This window comes from Ceratosolen solmsi, unplaced genomic scaffold, assembly GCF_000503995.2.
Source record: "Ceratosolen solmsi marchali unplaced genomic scaffold, CerSol_1.0 scaffold30, whole genome shotgun sequence".
Lineage (NCBI taxonomy): Eukaryota > Metazoa > Arthropoda > Insecta > Hymenoptera > Agaonidae > Ceratosolen > Ceratosolen solmsi.
In genome coordinates, this window is record NW_011948421.1 from 3583910 (window position 1) to 3584905 (window position 996).

The 996-nt window shown below is 54.4% G+C and overlaps 1 protein-coding gene across 2 annotated transcripts in view; it reads right to left on the reverse strand.

The window, feature by feature from the left end:
- Window positions 1-956, reverse strand: part of CrebB (Cyclic-AMP response element binding protein B) — a 4911-nt gene extending 3955 nt beyond the window's left edge. Inside the window, exon 1 of one of the 2 annotated variants that reach the window (XM_011498492.1) lies at window positions 812-956. The gene's annotated coding sequence lies outside the window, so the exon portion shown is untranslated. The remainder of the gene's footprint in view (window positions 1-811) is intronic. The other variant, XM_011498493.1, reaches the window with a different exon arrangement.
- Window positions 957-996: the final 40 nt, after the last annotated feature.

The window sequence follows — 996 nt, forward strand, 5'->3', positions numbered from 1 at the left end:
CCCCTCCCCCTCCCCCCCCCCCCCCCTCTCTCACTCACGCTCTCTCTCTCTCTCTCTCTCTCTCTCTCTCTCTCTCGTCCTCCACACCCTCCTCCCGCCCTTTTTCACTCGCTCGCTCGCTCACTAATTCACTCACTCACTCACTCACTCACTCACTCACTCACTCACTCACGCACTTACGCACTCACGCACGCACGCACGCACGCACGCATGCACGCGCAAACGAACGAACGAACGAACGAACGAACGAACGAACGAACGAACGAACGAACGAACGAACGAACGAACGAACGAACGAACGAACGAACGAACGAACGAACGAACGAACGAACGAACGAACGAACGAACGAACGAACGAACGAACGAACGAACGAACGAACGAACGAACGAACGAACGAACGAACGAACGAACGAACGAACGAACGAACGAACGAACGAACGAACGAACGAACGAACGAACGAACGAACGAACGAACGAACGAACGAACGAACGAACGAACGAACGAACGAACGAAGGAACGCACGCACGCACGCACGCGCGCATACACTCCCTTGTTGTTCTCTCTTTTCACTCTCTCCGCCTCTCTTTTATTATATAGACCATTAAGTTTCTCTCCTCTCATCCGTGTATTTGGCTGCAAGCCGCAACGAGCTCCATCGCAAAGCTCTTAGGCGCGGTCCATGCTATATAGACCATTAAGTTTCTCTCCTCTCATCCGTGTATTTGGCTGCAAGCCGCAACGAGCTCCATCGCAAAGCTCTTAGTCGCGGTCCATGCCCGGCTGTTATTATTCTCCAGCTGGGTACTTACCAGTTACGTATTTCTCGTCACCGACTTTGCTGCAATCGGAGTGGGCAAACGGGCAGGTACGTAGCAGCCACGTCAAAACTCCAGTGGCTTCGTCACTGGCGGAGCCCACGACCTCCGAACTGCGCGTCACCAACAAAATGGCCGAACCCCACCCCCATCGTACCTCCCTCTCTCTCTCTCCCTCC